The sequence below is a fragment of the Trichosurus vulpecula genome, chromosome 1 (genome assembly GCF_011100635.1).
Source record: "Trichosurus vulpecula isolate mTriVul1 chromosome 1, mTriVul1.pri, whole genome shotgun sequence".
Lineage (NCBI taxonomy): Eukaryota > Metazoa > Chordata > Mammalia > Diprotodontia > Phalangeridae > Trichosurus > Trichosurus vulpecula.
Window position 1 is genome coordinate 330,114,431 of NC_050573.1, and position 26,486 is coordinate 330,140,916.

Genomic DNA, 26,486 nt, shown 5'->3' on the forward strand with positions numbered 1-26,486 from the left:
CTCCCAGTGCTTCTGTGCAGATGAGCAACAGCACCAATGTGTCTCTCCTTTCTGGAGAGTATAGTCTGCTGTACTCCGATTTCCTGAAAACATTGACTTTTTGCTCCTTTTTGCACAAAGTTGAAAAGCATGCATTAAAAATGCATGACACTGTACATACATATACATGTGTGCATGTAGCATATTCCCTAAAAACTTTTTTTTTTCCTAAATTAATGGAACCATATAGAATCCTGTTTGTTAATGAGCACTGAACTAACAGGAACTTTATAAGATTGGGGAATAGGCATCCTGGAATTTCTTGGCATGGTACTTCATTTTCAAGGGAAAAACAGCTTTTTACAAGGCTTTTTAGAAATAATGTCCTCTGCCAGATAATATATCCTGATTTTGGACTTGGAAAATATGTTCATAATATTTATTATTTAATTCTGTTCTGTTTTTCTTTCATGTGAAGTCTTGGCTCCCAGGGACATGATTTGACCTGTGAAGCAGACAAGTTTCCATAACAAAAGCTACAGTAAAAATTATGTTTTACTCACCAACAAAGAAAAGTTTTACTAAGTTGAATCCTAATTATACTTTTCTTACATATTCCATTGACATATTTATTATTCTGCTACATATGTATAATTAGTTATTTAGATGTCTTCTAGGAAGTAGGAATAACTCATGATTTCCTACCAGAACAAAGTATTAGGTGAGCTTCATTGTCAAAAACTATTTGCCCATAGTCTTCTGGGTGGTATTACAATTAAAATAATTAATGCAGTCACATCTTTGGAAGGATTTAGGAAAAATCAGAATTATTTTTTTTCATAATTACCAATATTCATTGCTTTCTTTATATAACAGTAAAAATTTGAAGTCTCCAGCTGCCAAGTTTGGCTCTGAAATTTTAGTCTCTGATCATACCATTTACCCATTTATTCAGAGCTTTGCTGAGTATAACCTTTCCTGTCAAATAGAAAGATTACATTCTTTCCAGATAAAAATACAAATGAAACTTTACCCATAATATTTTATATGACCTGCATTTCCAGTGTCAGGAAGAACTTTGTTGTTATTTCTCTGTTATTGTTCCCATGTTATTGCTCTTTTTTTGACCTTTTCTCTGTTCTAGCAGAAACTAGAAAAATACAAATGGCCCATTTTAAATGACAAGAAGTAGATTGACCCAAAGAGATATTAATCTTGCTTGCTGAAGTATAGATATTTATATAGATAGATATTTAACTCTATTATTTTTTAATGTAAATCACAGTGCCATTGAAAAATCAAAGCAATGCATTATCAGATGATTTTTTATACTTCATTGTCAGGAGATCCACATGATTTTGACAACATTATTTTATGTTAAACTTTAGGGGCTATAAAATTTATGCCAAAGTCTGGATTTAATGTAATTGACAAAATTACAGGGGGACAAAAGGATGGAGCCAAGAAGGAGGAGGGAAGCAAGGAAGTTGCCTGATCTCTCCCCAGTTTCCCTTGGAAACAACATTAAATCAAGCATCTAAATGAATTCCAGAATGACAGAATCCACAAAAAGATGGATGGAGACATTTTTCTAGCTTAAGATAACTTAGAAGGACTTCAGGAAAGTCTGTCTCACTTTCATAAAAGGGGAGCATAGTTCAGCACAGATGGTGTCCTGGCAAGCCAGAGGGAGGCTTTTAGCTGCAGCACAGATCAGCAACCAAGGCTTCTCAGTTTTGGCTCAGCAGTGAGGCCTCCAGCCCCAGCACGGAAGGCAAATTTCAAACCCAGGAACCACGGCACAATGGGCACAGCTAGGTAGACCACCCCCAGTGTAGTGGGCAAGCCGCAAGGACCTACAGCCCAAGCATGGAAAACCAGTGACCAGATTCCTGGTCCCCCAGCATAAGAAGCTTGAGATAGTGCCCCCCTTTGCCCAAGGACCAGAGCTCAACTTTAAAAGTCACAAAATAGGCTAAAAATAAGTAAGAGAGAAAAGAGGCCTGACCATAGGAAGCTACTATGATGACAGGGAAGATCAAAACAGAAACTCAGAGTTATGTGGGACAATTATGAAAAAGGAGTCAACAGCTTGGAAAAGGAAGCACAAAAATTGACTGAAGAAAACAATTCCTTAAAAAAATATAAATGTCCAAATGGGAAAAAATCCACCGAAAAAAATAACTCCTTTAAAAGTAGAATTTGCCAAATGGAAAAATAGGAACAAAAAAGTTAACTGAAGGGAAAAAAAAGCCCTCCTCTGCCTGAAGGACAACCAAACTCTCCATACCCCTTGCTCCAGCAATACTACTGCAAGGTCTATATCATGTACAAAAATATGTATAGCACCTCTTTTTGTGGTGGCCAAGAATTGCAAATTGAGGGGATGCCCATCAATTGGGGAATGGCTGAACAAGTTGTAGTATATGAATGTAATGGAATACTATTGGGCTATAAGAAATGAGGAGCAGGTGGATTTCAGAATATCCTGGAAAGATTTACATGAACTGATGCTGAGTGAAATGAGTAGAACCAGGAGAACATTGTACACAGCAACAGCAACATTGTGCAGTGATCAAACTGTCATAGACTTAACTCTCCTCAGCAATTATATTGTCAAGGTAATTCCAAATGGCTCATGACAGAAAATGCTCGCCACAACCAGAGAAAGAATTATGGAGTCTCAATGCAGATAGAAACATACTATTTTCACTTTTTTTTTTCTTTCTCATGGTTTTTCCCTTTTGTTCGATTCTTGTTTCACAACTTGACTAATGTGGAAATATGTTTAACATGATTGAATATGTGTAAACTATATCCGATTGCTTGTCTTGGGTAGGGGCTAAGGAAAGTAAAAGGGAGAAAAATTTGGAATTCAAATTTTTACAAAAAATAAATGTTGAAACCTATCTTTACATATAATTGGAAAAAATATTATTCAGGAAAAAAGTACAGAAAAAAAGGAAAAAGACAACAAATTCATCAGTTATTTAGAAAAATTGTTACAGGCTTTTTTTTTTCACTACTCAGCATTCCCCAACACAATACTCAGTATGGGGAATGAAGACAATTTGGTTGATCCTTTTGTATTACTCAAGCAACACCCGTGCAGGAATAATAATTATGAGCTCATGAGTGCGCTAAGCATCAGGCAGTATCTAACCCAGTATTTTAAATGTATATAAAATGCAGGTGCATCCTATACATTCATCTCATTATCTAATCTGAATTTTCATGAATGTTGAAATGTGCCTCTGATTAGTAAATAACTAGTAAGTGAACTGATTTGCTGAACTGATGAATTGAAAGTGGTCATCCGTAGCCAATAAACCAATATAATTCAAAATGATTCTAATATTCCTTGCGTTTCAGGAGATTAGGTCACTACTTTAAGTGGGAGAATAGGTATTTATATTTCTTGGTTCCTATGAATATGCCAGGTGTATTTCCAGGTTTGAATCACAAAATATAACACACTCTCTTGCTCAAAGACAAAACCAGGACATTTATTCAAACACCAGAAAGCCAAATCCATCATAGTAATAAAGAAGTCTATACACATTACCAACGCAGGGAGCACCTCCATCCCCAAGCCTTCCCTCCTTCAGGCCTCCCCACCAACAAACTCCCTTAAGCAAAATCACTCCCTCTCTCACTCAGGCCAGCTGCTCTGTCTCTGCCTGCCTCTCTCTCTCTAAGCTCCAACTCACTCCAACATCTTGCCCCACCCCTTTAGCAAGCTCCTCCCACCACAGGCTCATGTGACTCAGACTCATGTGGCTCAGCTTCCATGTGACTCAAGCAGGTCACATGGGCCTAATACCAAATGGGAAAGATCTTCCCATTGCATTAACATTACAGCTCCTCATAGAAGGAAAATTTTCTAAAAGTAGTTGATCTATTAACCCAATTTAGAGAATGTAAGCATATAGAACAATATCCAAATTGGTTAATTAACATCTTTTCTCAGTCTAGATTTTTTTTAATTCAAAGCAACAGTATTCTTATTGGGATAGGGATAAAAATGATTAATAGAATAATATGGAAACTTGAAAATACAATTGATATGCCTTTAGGTGGAAATTATACCTAAGTAAGATCCAATCCTTAAAGGTCTATCCTGTTTTAAAACACCTTTTGGGAAGTAGATTCTCCCACCATACCTGATACGTGATTACTACATTATTGTAATAATATAAGAGGCTATGTGGTGCTAGGTAGAACAATGGAGAGAGTGCTAAAACTGGAGTCAGGAAACCTGAGTTCAAATCCAGCCTCAGATACTATGATAATGTAATGAATTCAACATTATCATATTATCTTATGTGTGTATTAGATAATTATAGCATCTATTTCTCAAGGTTGTTGTGAGGATAGAATAATATTTGGAAAGCATTTGGAAATTATTAAAGCAGTATCTAAATTCAATAATAATAATAAATTATTTTAAATAAAACTCAACTTTAAAATTTTGGATCTTACAAAGCATTGAGTTTCCTCAAAGGTCATTCTTCAGAGGTAATAGATAATTTGCCAGGATTATAGACTTTAGGGAACATAAATTAGTCAAATCTGACCTAAAGATAATAGAATAACTGAGAAATCTATATAATACATTTGTTAGGAGTATAGCTCCTCTCGAAAATAATACACAAACACATGTGCTTTGCTCATGAATTGTGAGAATTTAAGTGGTCTTCTACTGAAGTTGATCCATTGGTATTTCAGCCAACTATTTCATTTCTAATAATAAGAAGAGGGGTTGTTTCAATATATTTGTTTTCTGTGGTAGAGAGAATTTCCTCATTTGGCAGTTGCTTGTACTAGAAATCACAGTTCTAGTGCTCATCCCTTAAATGGGAACCCAGCCTACAAAGAGCCTATTGTTTATGTTATTCATCTAAAATATCCCTCCTACCCTCCTCTTTTTCTCATTACTTTGCAACCCTCCATTTCCTAATCATCCCTTCCTCAAAGACTTCAGATCAAGAGATAGCACTTTCCTGAATAATTCCAGTTATCATTATCCATGTCCGATTACATTTCTTCCCCTTAATCTCTTTTGTTAACAGTCCTCTGACAAGTCACCCAGATAAATAAAACATCGAATAATATTTTGTTAAATTATTTGATTGCTTAAGAGATAGGAGTATGATAATATTAAACTTAATAAAGTTTAAATTAATAAAATTAGTTAGAACTTGCTTAGCAAAGAATTATCAATATTCATCATCTGCTAGAGAGGCATGGAAATAATGCTATTATTGATGTGCTATGTTAAAACAAGATTTATTAAATTGGCCTTTACCTGTGATCATGCTTTAATCTGTTTTGTAAGCCTGTGATTTGTGAGCTCTGAGACCTCTTGTTCTATTTATTCCCCACCCCAGCAGCATCAGGAATTAAGATAGTATGTTTCCTCAAAGTGGGGATTACCTGGATCATTATTTCAGCAAGCAGCACATTTATATCTTTAGTGACGTAGGTACATTCTTTGGTTACCTGGGTGAAGTTCAGGTGAAAACTCAATACACCTGGGTCCTAGGACCGCCCCAACTCCGCCTACTCTCCTCCCCTTCTCTACCCGAAGCTCCCTGTGGGCAGGCAGTAACCGGAAGTTCCACGTGCTATGTTGATGTGCTATGTTAAAACAAGCTTTTGTTATTCTGAATAATTCAATAGACATTGTTATACTGAACTTTGTATGATTATTTATATTACACTCTAGTAAAATAGAAATATTCTGGGTTAAATGAATATAGGAGTATCTACTTTGGAGGAGTGGGATGTACTGATCCTTTAACTTACCTATCATGTAAAGATATTTGGTGATGACTTTGGCATAATATTTGCTTGCATAGTGTCTTATGGTTTTCTAATTGGATGACTTCAAACTATCACATTGTATTATTTCTGATCTATATTTTGTATTAGTATGTGTTGCGGGCCGAGTTAGAGCTGAGCCCTGTTCTCCTCGGACCTCCAGGCCCAGGGGCCTGCTGAGATAAACTCAGGGCTTTGGGATGTGGGTGGAGCCAGGAGGAGGGGTCTCACCTTTGTTGCCTCTCCAGCAATCCCAGGTCTTTGCCCGGGCCTGCCTGAGCACGTGGAACTTCCTGTTACTGCCTGCCCACAGGGAGCTTCGGGTAGCGGGAAGAGAAGGGGAGGAGAGTAGGCGGAGTTGGGGCGGTCCTAGGACCCAGGTGTATTGAGTTTTCACCTGTCCTTCACCCACATAACCAAAGAATGTACCTACCTCACTAAAGATATAAATGTGCTGCTTGCTGAAATAATAAACGGAGTCATTTCACCATCTCTCTCAGCTCCCGCCCCGTTCATTGTCCACGAGATCAGGTCCTTTGCTTAGGCAAAGGCCTGGGGCTTGGGGGGGAACCCCGAGCATAGTTATGAGGCTTCAGAAGCTCGTAACAAGTATAGTTTCATATAATCTTGGATTAGTGATTGACTGACTTCCACCTGCCAAAACTTTCTAAGCATCACTATCTCATGAGTATTGAATGCTTCATAAATTTCTCATAGTTTTCTAACTGTTGGGTAGGGTCACTTGCTCACTTTTCCACAAAGTAAAAATACTGTCCTTCAGACTTCAGTGCTTCTTGACTCCACATTTCTCATTTTTCTCTCCTCCAAAAATATAATTCTATGATTAACTACAAATCAGTATTTTGTTATAGACTTATTTTATTATTTTTAACTTTGTGAATGCAAATGAAATAGATTTTAGTAGTGCAAAATATAGTTTTTAAAACATTTACATGCTTTTCTACCCAATCAAACATTCACAGGATGAGGATGATAATAATAATAAAATATAAAAACCTAGTTATTTTAAATAGTAACCAAAGAGGAATAGAAGACAGGGAAAGACAGAATGAAGGGCAGAAACTAACAGCATCAGAAAAGTGGGGAAAATTATAGTGAGTTATAGAAACAAATAATTTATAGAATTGAAGAGCCACTAATTTTACAGAAATTATGCCTCAGAAAGTTTTTGTCTTATGTAAGATCACAGAGCTTGTTGTTGGGATCTGAGTGTAGACTGTTGGAAAACACAGCCCAATGTATTAAAAGCTGCTCAGGAAAAAATGTTAATTTAAAAAAAATAGAAAAAAAGTGATTGATTGATGCATACATATGTGTATTCAGGTGGGAATTCTGGATCTTGTTCAGTTTCTTTCTATTCATAAATACAGACTCATTTTGCGTCATATACATTTATACATCACATACCTGTTATATGTTTATTTATATAAATATGTGTGACATGTACTTGTTATATATTATATGTATACATGTACATAATATAGACTTATTTCATATTAGAGGAGTTAACCGGATTTTTTTAATGCCTTATCCCATTCATCCAATGTATCACATAACAGGAACACTAGATTTAGTTTGAGTATCCGAATTCCTGCTTCCTGTCAGCTACTTAAAATTCACATATTCTAGGACAAAGATCTTGATGTCTCCCAGTCTCAGCCACCTCACCTGCATAATGAAACAATATTAATATTAATTGTATAAAAATATATAGTGATCATCAGATGCAATAATGAATCTAAATGTTTTGGAAACTATAAAATGTCATATAAATATGATTATTGTTATTTTTAGCAGTAGCAGCAGCAGTAGTAGTAGTAGCAACACCAAAACATTCACTCTAGCCAGGCTAGTCCACTGACATTTCATTTAATAGTTCATCATTTATAATCTCTTATTCCAAAATTAGGGCAGGTCGGTGGTTCAGTGCATAGTGTCCAGCCTGGAGTTAAGAAGACTCCTCTTCCTGAGTTTAAATCCAGGCTCAGAAACTTACTAGCTGTGTGTCCCTGGGCAGGTCACTTAACCCTGTTTGCCTCATTTTTCTCATTTGTACAATGAGGTGGAGAAGGGAATGGAAAACCATTCTAATATCTTTGCTAAGAAAACCCTAAATAGGTCAAAAACCAAAGAATCAGACAGGACAAAAACAACCGTCCTTCCAAAAAATCATGATTAGTCCTTTAATTGTGAGAGATGGTTAAAATTCCCCATCAAATCTCTTTAAGCTCATGATGTATATGAAACAAGTGTGCATAAAAAGGTATGTAGGAAATATATGCTAGATTTAATGCTAGATTCAGGAGACCTGAATTCAAGTTTCGGCTTTGATGCTGAATAATTTTGAGGCAATTGGTTCATTTCTCTGGGTCTCCATTTCATCAACTGTAAAAGGATAATGGTGTCTGCCCTATGCACCTCATAGCATTGTATTTTTTGGTGGGGAGGGACTTAAGTGAGATCACATATGTGAAAGTCTTTGTAACTGCAATACTCCTACATAAACATAGTATAGTGGAAAGGAGGCAGCTAGGTAAGACAGTGGATAGAGTGCTCGTCCTAGAGCCAGGAAGACGTATCTTCCTGAGTTCAAATTTGGGTTCAGACTAGCTGTATGACTCTGGACAAGTCACTTAAACCTGTTTGCCTCAGTTTCCTCATCTGTAAAATGATCTGGATAAGGAAATGAGTAGGACCACCTAGAGCTTCTGTTGGCACAATGAAAGTGAGAATTCACAAGCCTCATCCACACAGTCTTTTTAAATCAGATCTATCATTTAATCGTTTAAATTTAATCATTTAAACTTTCAGAGAAGAAATTCCCTCTAACAATGTAGATCAGTAGCTACTCTAAACTGCCCAGGGTACTGAGACAATAAGTCTACTGACACAAGAACAGTATATATTGTTGACATGACTGTACTATGTTAGAATACCCCTTCATCCCAAGGGAGGAGGACAATGGACTTACACAACAGCCATCCAATCAGAAGGATTTCTGACTCTTATTGTTGCTTGACCTCCCAGTGATCCTTTGCAAGTGAACTCTAGCCAGATTTGGAATTACCTATAGCTTCCAGAAACCGCAGAACCAGACTTGATCAGCTTAAGGGCAACCTTGAGCAGAAACTGCAGACTCAAGACCTTACTGGAGAGTTTCTAAACATCCTGCTGCCTGACTTATTGTGTCTACAGATGTCTTTTCCCTTAACCCCCACCACCCCCATTCTCTGCCTGAAGGACTCTAGAAACTGTGATATCTCATTGTTTGTCCACTTCCTATTGAGCAGCTGAAAACTCTCTCTCCCTCTTTGCTCCCTTGTAGGATCTTCTCTCCCCTGCAAGCCTTTTCTCAGATAATAAATGATTTTAATTGGTGGAATGGACTTTGTTTCATTTCAGGTCCCTGTATGGGCCCGGGGGTCATTTGTTAACAAGATCAAATACCAAATTTAAAACAAGGTCTTCCTAACTCTAAGGACACTTTTCTATCCACCAAACAACACTGCCTCTCACAAGTAAATAACATTTTTAAAAGCACTGTACTTATAATTCTGAAATAGGCAGTACAAAAATGATCACCTTTTTCCAGATGAGGAAACTGGGATTCATAGAAGGTAGATTATTTGTGCATTGTCACCCGAGGTAATGAGTGGCAGAGCACCAACTGAAACTCTTGTTTCTCACTCCAAGATCAGTTTTCTTTTCACTACACTATTCAGTATCTGCCAATCTCGCAAGGTTGTTGTGAAGATCAAATAAGATTATGTATGGTATATAAAACTTTAACTGCAATATGCTCTATAAATGTATGCTTCTTACTAGAGCCATGGCTATCATTATTATTTTAGTTTGAATTTTATTGACTAGTGGGGAATGGGGCTTTTATTGTATCATCACTTTATGGTACCCTTACCTTTTATATAAGATATATATTGTATCATCACTTTATAATACTCTCACCTTTCATGTAAGATATATTCACACACACACACACACACACACACACACACACACACACACATATACAGATCTCACATTTTTAAAAACATGGAGGAAAGTAGTATCTTTTTCTCATCATCTTGGAGTAAAATTGCTTTGCAACCAGCAGTGTATAGGAAAAAAAGATCAGTGTCCTTTTAAAAATTTCAGTGTAGCAAAAAATAGCTAGTGCTGTGGAAAATATCAGCAATCATTAAAAGTCACTTAAGACAGAAGGGAGCCCACAGGGAAGGATCTTGCAGGCATTGTTTGAAAGGCACATTGCTGTATTCTCGTTAAATTCACAAGGGCTGTTCATTGTGACTGCCAGTTAAGGAAGGCTTATGTATGTTAAAAAATTAAAATTAGACACATATGCTTTAGCAAAAGTCAAAATAGAGCTTAATGTTCCCAATTCCCACTGTAACATCATTCACATTTTTGTGATATTTTGATAACGGTAGGATTTCTCATCATTTCTGAAACAATACCTGGGAAATCCCAACCCACAGATCTATCTAGGACTTCAATTAATATTGTTTTATTTGCCATGGGCAAACCTAGGAGGAATGGTAAGAAATTGACAGTAGGAAGCACCTATGTAGCAAGCTCTTTTTAACTGTAATGAAGAAGGAAATGCTGCCCTTCTTATATTCAAAATAGTCTCACAATATTATAGCCAGTGCACCCATGAAGAGGTCCTAGATCTTAATGCAATCTAGGAGACAGTATCCCTACCAATTATTTTATTTAAAAAAAAAGCAAAGCGTTCATAATGGTATCTGAAAACATAAAAATGCTTTCCAACAATATTGTTTGTTCATCAGTATGTAGAAATAGTAGAAAAGTTAATTCATTAAAAAGTATTAGGCACCAAATATGTGCCAAGAACTGTTTTGGATCATGGAATATAGTAACAAAAATGGAACAGCTTCTGTTTCTAAGAAGTTTACATTCTACTGGAGAAGAAAAAACAACACACAAAACAAAAAGCAATATATTCACACACATATATATGTATACATGTATACATGTGTGTATGTGTGAAAATCAGCTTTGCATAGTAGATAGAGAATTGGCCTTAGCCTAGACTTAAGTTCTGACTTTCCCATATAGTATTTGTGTAACACTGAGTAAGAACCAATCAGTGCCCAGGCAACACTCTGAGATCATAAGTTGTTTAACAGTTGTTGATCTGCATTGGTAAAAGGAGTTTCAGCAAACATTGTTTTCCAGTGAAATCATGGGTTTAGACTAAAGAAATGAAGCTTATATAGTGAGAGAGAAAGAGGGAAAGACAGAAGAGAGAGAGATTGCATGAATGAATTAGAATTAAGACTGAAAAGATAGATAGGAGCTGATATGGAGACAGATATCGAGTAGGGATTTTGTGTTATTCTAAAGGCAATTGAAAATTGAATATTATTGGGGAAGGGAGAGGAGGGAACAGGGATGTGTGAGTGAAATGAGGTAAAGTCTTAGTTTAGAAATATAATTTAGTAAATGAATAGTTAGTGTATGGAGAAAGGAGAGAGACTGGAAAAAGGGTGATCAATTAAGAGTTCGTTGTAGTATTTCAGGTGAAAGTGAGAGAGCTTAAACTAGACTAGAGGCTTTGTGGCTGGAGAGACAAGGAAAGATATGAAGGATTTTGCCTAGAGGAAATTGGTGAGATTAGACAATTGAATGGATATGGATGATATCAGGATGATTCTGAGCTTATTAACCTGAGGTAACTGAAGTGTTTCAATGGATATCCAGAAGTCTCAAGGAAATACGAGTTTTTTGTTTTTTTTGGTGTGGATATAACATATTTTGTCTGGGACATGTTGAGTCTGAAATGCATACAATCCAAATAGTTGGAGGTGTCTATAAGGCAGATGTCAATGATGGACTTGAGTTTGAGAATAATATTAGGTCTGGTTAGATGATAGGTGGTACATGTGTATGTGCATATATGTTTGTGTATGTATGACTTAATAGAACTAACATTTGAACTTATGAAACTAATGAGATCACCACAGGATAAACTGAAAAAGTGGAAGAAAACTCAGGTCAGAATTCACTTAATGGTTATATGGAGGATCATCTAGTAAAAGAGATTTCTTGAAATACTTCAAAACACACAATTTCTTTCTCAAAGTAAACTATATTATTTTTATTTGTGCATTTCAATCCTTGTGGATTTGAGGGAGGGAAGGGAGTGCCATATAGTGTCATTGAATGGGCCTTAGAGTTGGATTAGGAGGCAATAGGTTTTGAAACCTGTCACTGAGGCCTACTATGTATATGACGCTTGTCAAATATCTTAACCTCTTTGGGTTTGAGTTTCTTCACCTGTTAATTGGGGCTAACAATTCTTGTTGCACCTGCTTCCCAGTATTGCTCAAAGGATCAAATGAGACCATATAGTTACAACACTTTGATGACCTTAAAGGGATTATGCAAATTTCAGCTAATATTATCTGTGTAAATGAACTCTAATTAAGAATATAAGAATGAACATACAGGTTTCTCTCCTTTAATTGTTATAGTTGAATTATCCTATTTTGATTTGGAACTGCCATATTTGTTTCGTAAATAATTCTATATGAATGGAAGTATATTAATCATTTAAATTGAAACTTTGATAATGCAGATAAAATTGGCATATTTTTAAGTCATGTCAAGTCAACAAATATTTAATAAACACCTGCTGAATGTAGTGAACCCTATCCTTGGCACTAGTCTAGTCTTTTTGATTTTATTCTTTGAATTTTTTTAAGTTTTTAAATTAATTTAATATTTTATTTTCCCAATTACATGTAAAAATTATTGCTAAACATTTGTTTCTCAAAACTTTGAGTTGCGAATTCTCTCCTGCCCTCCCTTCCCTCAACTCATTAAGAAAGCAAACAGTTTGATATAGGTTATGCATGTACAGTCATGCAAAATACATTTCTATATTAGCAATGTTGTGAAAGAAAAAACACACCAAAAAAAAGTTTAAAAAAAGTAGGCTTCAATCTGCTTTCGACCTTCCTCAGTTCTTTCTCTGGAAATGGACATCAGTTTTCATCATAAGTTCTTAGGAATTGCTTTGGAGCATTGTATCGTTGAGAATAGCTAAGTAATTCACAACTGATCATAGTACAAAGTTGCTGCCAGTGTGTACAGTGTTCTGCTGGTTTTGCTCATTTCACTTTGCATGTTCATGTAACTCTTTCCAGGCTTTTTCTGAGAGTAGCATGCTTATCATTTCTTGTAGCACAGTAGTATTCCATTACAGTCATATATCACAACTTGGGCAACTTTTGCCCAATTGATGGGCATCCTCTTAATTTCCCAGTCTTTACTAGCACTAAAAGAGGTGCTATAAATACTTTCCCACAAGAAAAGAGCTGCTGTATTTGTGTACATGTACTTTTCCTTTTTGTTTTTAATCTCTTTGGGATACAGATGTAGTAGTGGTATTGCTAGGACAAAGGGTATGTATGGTTTTATAGCCCTTTGGGCATACTTCAAAATTTCTCTACAGAATGGTTGGATCAGTTCACAGCTCAATCCACAGTGCATTAGTGTCTCAATTTCTATAAATCCCCTCAAAAATTTGCCATTTTCCTCTTCTGTCATGTTATCTAATCTGATAGGTATGTGGTAGAACCACAGAGTTGTTTTAGTTGGCATTTCTCTAATCAATAGTGATTTAGAGCATTTTTTCATATAATTATAGATTTGATTACTGTGTCTGAAACCTGCCTGTTCAAATCCCTCAACATTTATCAATAGGAGAATGGCTCTTATTTTGAGTAAATTTTCCTCAGTTCCCTATATATTTGAGAAATGAAGCCTTTATCAGAGATACTTGCCGCAATTCCCTCCCCCACAGTTATGACTACTATGTATTTCCCTCTATCCTTCCCCACTTTGTTTATCCTATTCTCTCTCTCCTTTTACCCTGTTCATCCTCAAAACTGTTTTGCTTTTCTGACTGTTGCCTTCCCCAGTCTTCCCTGTCTTCTATCGCACCCTCCTTTTCTTATTGCTTTCCCCTCCTACTTTTACCCAATTGAGTGTGTATATTAATCTTTTTTGAACCAGTTCCAATAAGAGTAAGATTCAAGTGCTCCTGCCCACCTCCTCTGTCCCATCCTCCACTGTAAAGCTTTTGTGTGCTTCTTTTATGTGAGAGAGTTTACCCTATTCTACCTCTTCTTTCCCCTTTCTCCCTGTGCATTCATCTTCTTCACCCCTTAATTTTTTTAGATATCATCCCATCATATTCAACTCACACCCTATGTATATGCTTTCTAACTGCCTGAATAATAAGAAAGTTCTAAGGAGTTACAAGTATCATTTCCCCATACAGTTACAAATGTAAACAGTTTAATGTTACTGAATTCCTTATGATTTCTCTATGCCATTTACCTTTTTATGCTTCTCTTGAGTCTATATTTGAAAGTCTAATTTTCTTTTCAGCTCTGGTCTTTTCTTCAAGAATGCTTGAAAGTCTTCTGTTTCATTAAATTTCCATTTTTTTCACCTTAATGACCATGCTCAGTTTTGCTGGGTAGGTGATTCTGGGTTTTAACCCTAATTCCTTTGCCCTCCAGAATACCGTATTGTAAGACCTCCAGTTATTTAATGTATAATCTTCTAAATACTATATTATCTTGACTGTAGCTCCACAATATTTGAATGGTTTCTTTCTGGCTGCTTGCAATATTTTTCCTTGACCTTGGAGCAATGAAATTTGTTTATAATATTCCTGGCAGTTTTCATTTTGGGATGTCTTTGAGGGGGGTGATCAATGGATATTTTTCAATTTCTATTTTCCTTTCTGCTTCTAAGATATCAGAGCAGTTCTCCTTAATAATGTTTTGAAATATGATGTCTACACTCTTTTTTTTGATCATGGCTTTCAGATAGTCCAATAATTCTTAAATTATCTCTCATGGATCTATTTTCTAGGTCGTTGTTTTTTCCAATGATATAGTTCACATTTTCTTATTTTTCTCATTTCTTGATTTTGTTGTATTTCTTCTTGCTGTCTCATGGGATTATTAGTTTCAACTTGCCCAATTCTAAATTTTAAAGAATTGTTTTCTTCAATGAGCTTTTGTAGCTCTTTCTCTACTTGGCCAATTCTGCTTTTTAAGAGAGGCTTTTCTTTAGTGAATTTTTGTACACTTTTTTCCATTTGGCCATTTCTACTTTTTAAGTGACTAAATAAAATAAAATACTAAATATTTTTTTAATTTATAACTCTCAAAGATGTTACAGCAAATTAAGGAGAATATATGCATATATATAAAATATGTATGTGTGTGTATATCACAAAGTGTAACATGATAAATACATGAAAAATTTACACACAAAAGTATACATGAAGTTCCAAAGAAGGAAATATCCTTTTGTCCATCAGCAAATAACAAAAAAGTATAAATACGTGTCACCTGTACATTGAAATCTCATGCAACACATATACCTTACATATATTCTAATATATGAGATGTGATTTATGTAGACTGAAGCTCTGTTATTACGTTTCACATGTTGAAAATATATGAAGAGACAGTATCATGTTCTTGGAAAATGCTGCTCATGCTACCAAGGATGAATGTCCTCTTTTATAAGAGTAAGATTCGAGTTCATCAGGTCCCTACTTTCTGACACTCTGCTTGACATGTGGAACTAATTTGTTTCCTTATCAGAAGAAATGCTTTTAAGTGTGGTAGGAAAGAAAGTATTATGATAGTTAACTTACATGAAGATAATCTAAGGTACAGAGAATAAGCTTGATTATGTAGATATTTATAATATAACTATGCCCAATGAACAAACATTTAGTAAGCACCTCTCATGTGCTAGGTACTTCTGGATTTATGGACATGTATTCAGGTGTTATCTCTTAGAAAATGTAAATTGGATAGGACATATATTTTTGATTCCACATGCATATGGAAAATATTGATTAAAGATTTTCAGTAAGTGTCAGTAATAAAAAATATTTAATGTTTTAAATATTTGGATGCAATATCTTTGGGGGTATATTTTTAACTTATACTACTAGAATGTTAAAATACTGGAAAGGATAAAATATCCAACTTTTTATGAAATAAATTTTTGACATTTTCGAAAGTGCAAGGTGTATCAGAAAGAAATGACATTGAAGACAATGACAGGCAGGACAGCCAATCAGCCCTTTAAAGATGTGTCACAGAAGCGAAAGGCAGCTCTAGATTCAATTGCCAAAGTTTTAGAAGGAGGTTAAAAAGCTGAATGTTAGAGTTTGACATTTGAATCTTAAGTTGAAGGACAAGTTGAAGAAACTTATAATAGTTAGTCTTATTTATTATTTAATTTCAGACTGTGAAATTACTGATTATTTTTTTGAAGATGAGATTTTATAATGCAAGCTAATTGCAATCAAGAATTCATATGTGCCCAGGTATCTATAATAAAACTTTTAAATGAAGACTTCTATAAGCTGTCCTCAAAAATCTTTTTGTGACATCTTTTTCTAGAATATTTATATGCATTGGTCACATGCATTATAAAATTTATACAGCCATATACCTCATTTTATTCCAAACACTCATTTGATGAACTGGCAATGTTAAAACCTTGTGACAACTGGGAGGGAAAAAAGAGGATGCACAGTTTAGAAAAACTCAGTCCCTAGCCTAATGACCAGATATCATAGATACATTTTTATTATCTTTTATTCCATTTCTTCTAAGTGAGTCATCCTTGATAACGTGCTATAACCTGTTTTATTATATGTCTCTCCATTCATCTTTGGGCCAAATGCGTAAGATTGTAGGTTAATGATTTAAAACTACAAAGGACCTCTATTTATAATTCAGAGTCATAGAATAAACATAATAGGAGTTGCAAGAGTTAGACTCTTTGGATATTGAGCAGTCTGGAACCATTAAAGGTTAGATTGTGCAACCCATCTCAATCTCCTCTTCTCATCCTTCATCCAGATCTTTGTCAAACCACATCACATGTGTCAAGTATCTATATAAGCTCATAACCATTTTGAAGCCAAAAATTGTATTCTTGCTTCCTTGTATTCATAATGCTTATCTCAGTGCCTGGCACATTGTAAATATTCAGTAAATCCTTGTTAATGAATAGGAGGTTGAAGAGAAGGGGAAGGAAGTAAAGGAGGAAGAGAAGGTGCAATAAAAGGAGGAAATGGACTCACTCATCAGGTTTCTCAAGTGAGTGCCTTCTTATGTCTTTTTTTTTAAATCTACTTCATTTTCTTTTTCCAGCTTTACTGTTTGGACATCTAGCTACTTTATATGATTACTTGAGGGGAAAACAAAACAAAACTGAATGTTAATTAGAAAGAACTGTCATTCAGCTGGGGGGGGGAATCATAAGAGTGTATTTTAAAACCCATTTCTAAAAATTATTGCCTTTGTGAACTTGGGCAAATTATTTAACTCCCCTGGGCCTCAATTTTGTCATATTTAAAATGGAGTTGGACTGTATATATTCTGTAGTCACTTCTTGTGCAAGACCTGTGTGTGGGGATACATACATACATACATAAACCTACATACATGTAAATGTATGTATGTACACACATATAATGGATTTGTGTCTATTTTTCTCTGTCACAAAGAGGCATGGTTGCCTACCTCTACGCTGCAGCACTAGTAAAAGGGCTCCAATGCCTCTAGCTCATATTATTCATATATTAACACACTCAAATCATTTAGGCAATGAAAGTTTTAAAAATTATCAAATGCATAAAATTAATTTAGGTTAAAAATTGACACTGTCTCAACTTCTGTATTTATCAACAATCTCCTCTCCATACTTAACCATTTCTACCTCTTTCTTGTACTCTTGTAACTCTTCCTATCAACCCCTGTTATGAATACACTAATAAGGCAAATAATTGCATTCAAATTTGGCCATAAGGACAAAAAAGTTATTTCAAACTAAAGCTCCATATTTTATTATAAACTCCTTGAGAGTAAAGATACTTATTTTCTCCTTTCAATTGCATAATGCCTCCCACATAGTCTAAGTGTTTTTTTTTTGGAATGTGTGAATAAATATCAAATGAAATAGAATAAGAGAAAAGTGATATTAAATTAATTTTAAATAATTAGACTGTGAGCTCCTTGAGGGAAAGAACTATCTTTTTTTCTCTTTTTGTACCCCCAATGCTTATCATAATGTCTGGCTCATAGTAGGGACTTAATCAATTCTGATTAATTGATTAATTAATTCCATGCAAATTTATGAGATCACAAAGTGAAGTTGTATAGAGAGAGAGGAGAAGAGAATCTAGGACAGAACCCTTGAGGAAGACCCATTAACAGAGGTCATGAACTGGATGAGGATCCAGCCAAGGAGACAGAATTAAGAGACAATGTTATCCTGAAAACCTAGATAGAAGAGATTATCAAGGAGGAAAGGGTGATCAACTATCTTAAAGGGAACAGAAAGGTTAAAGAGAATGAGTGTTGAAAAAGAAATCCAATGGATAAGTGAAATAATACATAATTGGTAACTTTGGAGAGAGAAGTTTCAGTGGAATGTTAAGTTCAGAAGACGAACTGTAAGATATTAAGAGAGAGTGTCAGGAGAAAGGTAGAGGAAACTTGTGAAGACTGCTTTTCAAGGAGTTTAGCAAAAAATAGCAGGAGAGATATAGGATGGTATTGGGAAGGATGGAACTATTACATGAGAGGGTTTTTTAAAATTTGTTTTGTTTTAGGATGGAGGAGCCATTGGCATTTTTTAGGCAGTAGGAAATGAGCTAGTAGACACGGAGAGATTAAAAATAAGTGAAATAGTGGTGATAATGAAGAGTGTAATCTGTTACAGGATATGTGATGGAATAAGCTCACCTGAATAGGTAGAGAGGTTATTTTTGTGAGTAATAAGGCCACATCATCATGTGAGATGGGTGAGGGAGGAAAAAGTAGAAGAAAACATATGAGGGATACAAGGAAAAAAAAGGAGCTCACAGTAAGTGGCCTCAATTATTTTTTGGTAGCATGTGAGGCAGTGTTCTCAGCTGAGAAAATGGGGGAGAGAAAACCAAGATACATTTAAAGAGGAATGAAAAGGTTTGGAAGAACTATCATGGAGAGTGAGATAGTGAGTTGGTAAGGGAGATATAGTAGGATTACCCAGGACTAGTGAGGTACTAGTTGAGGTTGTGTAATGTAAATTTATAGTGAGCCCAGTCAGAATGGTGTTGTGGTTTTCTTCACTTTCATTCAACAGCATGTGCTTAAGTCAGAATGCAAAAGATATTTTGAAAGTGATCCAAGAATGAGGTATGGCAGGACACAATCAGTGAAATGATGTAGGGTTGAGATTCAAGTGAAGACAGAATAGATTTGAATTTGTTCACTTAGGGTTCAAAGTGAGGAAAAGAGAAAAGAGTAGCTGGTGTAGGGGATATGACCAAAGAGAGAATTGAAGGGTCAAAGGATTGAAGGTCATGGGATGGAAGAATAGGGTTTGGTAGCAGAAAGTAGAGGAAGAAGGAAAAAGCCAATAGATTTTCATTAAAGGATTTTGGAATTCTAGATCAAGGAGGGGATAGTTTGTGGGTGTTGACAAGATCAAACATATGATTATCTTTGTGTGTGACTGAAATAAGGTAGACAAGTAGATATTAAGGATTGAATAGGTTGAGAAACTAAGTGGTTAGAGTATTTGAGGGAGAATCATTATGAATATTGAATTCCGCCTTTACTAGGGCAGGAGTTGAGGAGAGAAAATTGTGAGCCATGTGCCAAAATCATTGATGAAGAAAGCGGAGTAACCTGGAGTTCTGCATATATAACAACTACCAGAATTTTGGTTTGGGTGTAGCAATGAATTGCATGAACCTCAGAGGAGGTGACAATACTAAATGTAGGGAGAGGATCTCGAAGTGGCATTTGAGAGCAAGGAGCATTCCCATTGCCCCATCTCAACAAGTAAGCCAAGGAGCATGAGAGAAGGTGCAATTATTACTACAAAGTTTGGCCAGCTAGGCTATGTCATTGGTGGGGAGCCAGCCTTCTGTAATAGCTGGTAGATTAAAGAGTGAGAGAGGAAATATTTAGTTTGAAGGGAAATTTGTTGCCTATGGAACAGGCATGACAGAGAGGATAGTGGAAAGAATTGATGATCTTTGGTTTGAAATTTGGGGTAGGAAGTTTGAGGAGATGAGAATTAGAAATCAAGTGGTGGTGGTGTGGAATAGGGTTTGCATGATGACCTACAGGCATTCAGAATCACTGGGGTGTGTAGGGTATGACTCGCTATAATAATGTTCATAATTGAGTGGAAAGTGCCATTCAATTTTGTAAAGGAGGCTGAAGATCCAACCACAAAAAAAGTACGGGATAAGATTAGTGAATAGAAGGTCAGATTTAAGGCACAAATTCACTACTCCCCTTGGTGCAGCAGGAGAAGAAATAGTCTATTCCCTACTGACTTTAATCTTCCTCTTTCCTCAAAGGACAAGATCAGAGATTTAGAGATGGAAGGGAACTTTGAAGTCATCTGATCCAACCCTCTCATTTTGCAGGTGAGAAAACTGAGACATGAAATTAGTTGAGTGATTTGGCCAGGATCACCCAGTGTAGGTCAGAGCCAGGAGCTTGAACCCTGATCCTCTGACAACAACTTCAGCACATTTCCTACTACACCATGATTCAACTTTCAATTATTTATTTATTTTTAAAAGACTGGGTTTTCCTATTTTACCTAAGTTGGAAGTATAGGGACTACTCATAGTCTTCATTACATTTCCATTCTGATTAGCATGGATGCTTTGACTTCTGCCTCTAACCAGGACCAGTTCATTATTCCTTGGTAACTTTATTTTACATTGTGTATGAAAGATATCAGGATGTCATTGAATTTAAAACCAGGAGAACTGGGTTTAAATCCAGCCTCAGCCACTTAGTAGTTGTATTATCATGGATAAATCACAGAATATCAGTTAGAAGTGACCCAAGAGACCACCTACTACAGATTTTAACAACATATCTGACAAGTGGATATTCAACATTTGAAGCCACTTATGGGGAAAGCCAATTACCTATGAAGGCAGCCCATTCTATATTTGGATAATTTTAATTTTTAGGATGATTTTCCTTTATGGTCTGGGGTGGGGAAGTTCTGGGATGGGCAACTATAGCCAGAGACAAATTTGGTCTGTCACCTGTTTTGTACTGCCTCAGAATTAGAACAGTTTTTACATTTTAAAATTCAACTATTCTTAGTTCTATGGCAGTACAAAACAGTCTGTTGGCTTAATCTATCCCACTGGCCATAGTTTAGAGCTATGATTTGATTGTTTTGGAGAAACTCCAGTATAGGAACTTACTTTACCAGTAGTGCAACAACCCATGCATAATTTATGGTGTTAGGCAATTGCCTGGGACACTGAGAGGTTAAGTGATATAGATAGTATTTGTCAGAAGCAGGGATTAAACCCAGAGCTTCCAGACTCAAAGGCCAAACTGATATCTATTATACTAAACTCTCTCTCCTCTTTTATCTTTTTTCTATTTGCGTTTTTGTCCCTTTCTTCTCTTTCTGAAATTGTCCACAGTCCAGAAACCTGAATTTTCCAGGATTTCATAGTCAATATCTCTCAGAAAGAGGACTTAAACACAGGTGCCCCTCATTGTGGATTTAATTTTCTATCCCTTAACAATACTACCTTTCTGTAATTTACAGCATTACTCCTAGATCATTAAGAAATGAGTATAATTCTTGCATTAAATACCTCACTTTTTTATGATGAAGAAATTGCTTTGAAAATGTTGAAGAACTACAAAATTGTGCCTGTTTACATGTCAAAATCATGAATAAGATGAAACAAAAGTGAATATTTTCCTTGTGTTAACTAGAAAAGAAAGTATAAAAAATATTAAAGGAAAAACTAATAGAAAAAGCAAAATTGTTGATCATTCATTTATAAAATAAATTCCAGCCTGTAAGATTTCTAAAGCTTAGATTTCTACTAGTGTTCATTGCCAAAGACAAAAATATCAATACTTGCTGAGGTAATTAATATGTAGATGCATGTGGTTACATACATGTATATAACATATGGGTATACATATATACATATATGTGTGTATATATATTCTTCCTATTGATAACTATAAATATGGTTTTAGGCAATTTACCATAAGAATTGTATACAGCATGAAATGTTATATTATTTTGGTGCTAAAATTAGCAAAGGAAATACACAGCTAATTTGAAGGGAGGGGATAGATAATTACCCTTGAGGTAAATATAAGGTTATGAGTTTTTAATGAAACTTGAAATGGAATTGAATGATAGAATGTAATTTACTTATCCAGAAAGAACACAACAAAAAGTAAAAATACATACATATTTTCTGAAAAGCATTGTAAACATATAAATTTCACAAAGAGAAAGGATTGTGTGTGCTAACAAAGTCATTCGGTTTTTTACTAGTCTAAGATAAAATGTCATCTCTTTACAAATTACATTTCTTTCTGTATTATCTTTCACATTCTCATCATTTGGGATGACTTTGGATCAGTCATTATGAGAAGTTTAGGAACACTGAAATTATTTTACTTGACTCACCTGAAAAATAAAAAAGGAGTTATCCCTGTAGCACAGGAATATATTGTGACTTAAACAATATTTCCAAGTAGCATCAGAGGGATTCTGCCCAGCTCACTGCTTAGAATGAGGGTAAATAGACAGAACTAGATTGGAACTTAGAAAATCAAGGTTTCTTTAGACAACTCCACAAATTTTTTCATTACCAATAAATCATTTCACTTTTTAAAGTAAAATGGGAACCATATCAAATTATATAATGTCTTTTTAAAAAAAAATGAATGCAATAGCACATTTCTATTAGGTTACTTAGCATTGAATAAGAGACATTTCATTTCTCTTTGATGCATCTTTTGTTTTTGCCTTTCATGTCTGCTAACATAGGCATCACCTTAGGTTCAGTCCCTCATCACATCTTAGATAAATTAATTCTTTTTTTCTTGTTTTTATTAATATTTTTACTTTTCAGCATTGATTTCCACAAGATTTTGAATTACAAATTTTCTCCCCATTTCTACTCTCCCCCCACTCCAAGATGGCTTATATTCTGATTGCCCTGTTCCCCAGTCAGCCCTCCCTTTTGTCACCCCACTCCCTGCCATTCCCTTTTCCCTTACTTTCTTGTAGGGCAAGGTAGATTTCTATGCCTCATTGCCTGTATATCTTATTTCCCAGTTGCATGCAAAAACAAGTTTTTTTTGAACATCTGCTTTTAAAACTTTGAATTCCTTCTCCCTCAAGAACCGCCAACCAAGACAGTGGTCCAGATCCAGGTAGGACAAAGTTAGCTTTGCACTCCTGCTCTAATCCACTGCTTAATTCCTCCCACCAGGCGGGCCTGGGGCCAGAAGCAACTGCAGCTGTAACTCTGTATGTATCCTCAGAGCTGCATCGCTTCGACTGGCCCCAGGGTGGTGGCCAAACCACAAACTCCTTTCATTCTGTCCCCGCAGCTTTTCCCACTAACCTTTTCTGTTGTCTTTGGCCTTTGTGTGTTGAGAAATCTGGTAACTGCCACAGCTCAATGATTCAGGGCCCTATGGCCTGTTCCACCTGGCTTCTGGTTGGTCCTGGTGTGCCCCATGCTGGACTGTGCCCTACTCTGCTCCCAGCTCTGTGAGGCAGACCCTTCCCAGCCACCGTCCAGGCTGTCCTGATCTGGAGCCCTGTTCTCTCTGCTATTTTGTGGGTTCTGAAGCTCTAAAATTTGTTCAGAGCCATTTTTATAGGTGTTTGGAGGGACTTGGGGGAGAGCTTAACCAAGTCCTTGCTTTCCAGCTGCCATCTTGGCTCTGCCCCACTCAAGTAAATTATTTCAACAGCCTTCTCACTGGTCTACATTGTTTGAGTCTGTCCACATGCTAGTCCATCTTCTTCAGTGCTGCCAACATGATTTTTCTTAAGCACAAATTTGACTGTATTACTCCCCTATGTAACAAATTCCAGAGGCTTCCTATTGTCTTTTTAAATTTTGAAAAATTTTAAAAATTTATTTATTTCCAATTTTCAACATTCACTTCCACAAGATTTTGAATTCCAAATTTTCTCCCCATCTCTCCCCTCCCCCCACTCAAAGACAGTGTGCATTCTGATTATTCCTTCCTCCAATCTGTCCTCCCTTCTATCTTCTACCCCTTATTCCCTTCCCTTCAATTTTCCTGTAGTGCAAGATAGATTTCTATACCCCATGGCCTGTATATCTTATTTCCCAGTCACATGTTAAAACAATTTTTAACATTTATTTTTAAAGCTTTGAGTTCCACATTCTCACCTTCCACTCTCCCTACCCACCCTCATTGAGAAAGAAAGCTATTCAATATAGGTTATACATGTGTAGTCATGCAAAACATTTCCATAACAGTCATGTTGTTAAAGACTAACTGTATTTCCCTCTATCCTGTCCCACCCTCCATTTATTCTATTCTCTCCTTTGACCTGTCCCTCCACAAAAGTGTTTGCTTCTGATTACTCCTTCCCACAATCTGCCATCCCCTCTCTTTTTCCCTTCCCTCCTTGCTTTCCCGTAGGGTAAGATAGACTTCCATACCCAATTGAATGTGTATATTATTCCCTCCTTAAGCCAAATTCAATGAGAGTAATTCCCACTTACTCCTCCTTACCTCCCCCTTCTGCCCCTCCATTGTAAAAGCTCTTTCTTTTTACTACATTCTATCTCTCCCTTTCTCTTTCTCCCAGTACATTCCTCTGAACACTTAATCTTATTTTTTAAGCATCATCACTTCATATTTGGCTCACCTTCTGCCCTCTGCCTAGACATCTATATCTATCTATATCTATATATCTATAAATGTATACATGTACACAGAGGCATATATACATACAGATATATATATATACACACACATACACATACATATGCATACATACACATTTACACACACATACATATATATACATATATACATACATACATACATATATACATATATAATTTCCTCTAACTATCCTAATACTGAGAAAGCTCTCATGAATTACAAATATCATCTCTCCATGTAGGAATGTAAACAGTTCAACTTTAGTAAGTCCCTTATGACTTCTTTTTCCTGTTTTCCTTTTCATGTTTCTTTTGATTCTTGTTTTTGAAAGTCAAATTTTCTATTCAGCTCTCATCTTTTCAACAAGAATGCTTGAAAGTCCTCTGTTTCATTGGAATTCCATTTTTCCCCTGAAGTATTATGCTCAGTTTTTCTGGGTAGGTGATTCTTGGTTTTAATCCTACTTCCTTTGACCTCTGGAATATCATATTCCAAGCCCTCTGATCCATTAGTGTAGAAGCTGTTAAACCTTGTGTTGTCCTGATAGTGTTTCCATAATACTTGAATTATCTCCTCCTGTCTGTTTGTAATATTTTCTCTTTGATCTGGGAACTCTGGAATTTGGCTACAATATTCCTAGGAGTTTTCCTTTTGGGATCTCATTCAAGAGGTGATTGGTAGATTCTTTCCATTTCTATTTTACCCTCTTGTTCTAGAATGTCTAGGCAGTTTTCCTTGGTAAATTCTTGAAAGATGATGTCTAGGTTCTTTTTTGATCATGGTTTTCAGGTAATCCAGTAATTTTTAAATTATGTCTCCTGGATCTATTTTCCAGGTCAGTTGTTTTTCCACTGAGATATTTCACATTGTCTTCTACTTTTTGTCATTCTTTTGGTTTTGTTTTATAATTTCTTGATTTCTCATAAAGTCATTAGCTTCCACTTGTTCCATTCTAATTGTTAAGGAATTATTTTCTTCAGTGAGCTTTTGGACCTTCTTTTCCACTTGGCTAATTCTGCTTTTTAAGGCATTCTTCTCCTCGTTGGCTTTTTGGACATCTTTTGCAATTTGGGTTAGTCTATTTTGAAAGGTGTTATTTTCTTCAACATTTTTTTTGCATCTCCTTTAGCAAGCTGTTGACTCATTTTTTCATGATTTTCTTGCATCATGCTCAATTCCCTTCCTAATTTTTCCTCTACTTCTCTTACTTGATTTTCAAACTCCTTTTTGAGCTCTCCCATGAACTAAGACCAATTCACATTTTTCCTGGAGGCTTTGGATGTAGGAGCTTTGACTTTGTTGTCTCCTTCTGGTTGTATGCCTTGATCTTCCTCATCACCAAGGATGTAAGAAAATACCTTTTCACCAAAAAAGTAACCTTCTATAGTTTTATTTTCCCCCCGTTCGCTCATTTTCCCAGTCAATTACTTGACATTTGAGTTCTTTGTTAAGTGGAGTGTGTTCTGCCCCAAGCTTCAAGGGTTTTGTGTAGCTATTTTCAGAGATATTTCTAGGGACCTGTACATTTTCAGTTCCTCTAAAATGGAACAATAAAAGGAGAGGTGTTTCCTCCTCTGTTCTGTGAGCAACCACAAGCACTCTCCATACTCCACTCTCCACAGCCACCATAAGCTTTGCCACACCAGCACTCCTCCTCACCCCCGGACCGCCCCCCAGGACTGCAACCAAGATCAGCTGATTGAGTCTCCCACCCTTTGTAGGCTGAGAGCTCCAGAAGCAACTGCCACTGTACCAGTGGCTTTGACCCCCTAGGGGTGAGGCTGGGTGTGGGGGTAGACCACCCTTCTTTCTCACCCAGGTGAGAGACCTTTCCCA